At 22.8% G+C, this 794-nt stretch overlaps 1 long non-coding RNA gene across 1 annotated transcript in view; it reads left to right on the top strand.

The window, feature by feature from the left end:
* Positions 1-794, top strand: part of LOC108769358 (uncharacterized) — a 2,950-nt gene that overhangs the window by 276 nt on the left and 1,880 nt on the right. The window lies entirely within an intron of this gene.

Here is a 794-nt window from a genome sequence, read left to right as displayed (position 1 = left end):
TATGATATATTTCTATATTATGTTTATTTATTTCTGAAATACACAAAAGGGAATAAAACCATATGCTTACAGCAAAAGCATTTTTTCACTTACAGAAATTACTACACATTTTGTTGTTAATCGTAATTAGATTATTACTTTAAATCTGAAAACTTAGAACATGTATTTATAATTATCCTTTTTTAAATTTTTATTAGCTCTAAAATAATACTTATTTTTTTTGCAAGTAAAGCACATGTATTAAATTTAAAAAGTGAGGAGTATATATATTTGTACTTACAATGTAACTAAGTATTCGAGTGTTAATTTAACGTAATATATAATTATGTTATTTAAGGATTAAATTAATATTCAATGTGTCTTAATTTCAAAATTATACAATTTATGAGTAAGCAATTGTATATAAGCAATTTTTGTAGTTAAACCTCTATAGTGTTGTATTAAAATGCGTTTTTCGGATTTAGCAAAATGGGGATAATTTTCTCTGTCTCTCTTTATTTAATATTTTTTAAAATTATTAATCGGAAATATCTTGCGTATATGTTTTAGTTATAATATGAACGGAATTATTTTTTTTTTATAGGAACATCTGGTTTGGCGGTCATATGTAAGTTTTCCAAAAATACATTTATTAAATACTAGATATTAAAAAATCAAGAACAATTTTTATAATATATCGTTATTAATGGATAATTGTTTCTGAAAAAGTCGGCCAAGTTCGTTAGAATAGTTGCGAAAGAACAAGTTGCACTTAAAATGAGAAATTATTAGACTCTCTAAAATATAGACTACAA

Source organism: Trachymyrmex cornetzi, unplaced genomic scaffold (assembly GCF_001594075.2).
Source record: "Trachymyrmex cornetzi isolate Tcor2-1 unplaced genomic scaffold, Tcor1.1 scaffold9, whole genome shotgun sequence".
NCBI lineage: Eukaryota > Metazoa > Arthropoda > Insecta > Hymenoptera > Formicidae > Trachymyrmex > Trachymyrmex cornetzi.
Note: the sequence above shows the minus strand (reverse complement) of the source record. Positions and strands in the feature narration are given on the sequence as shown.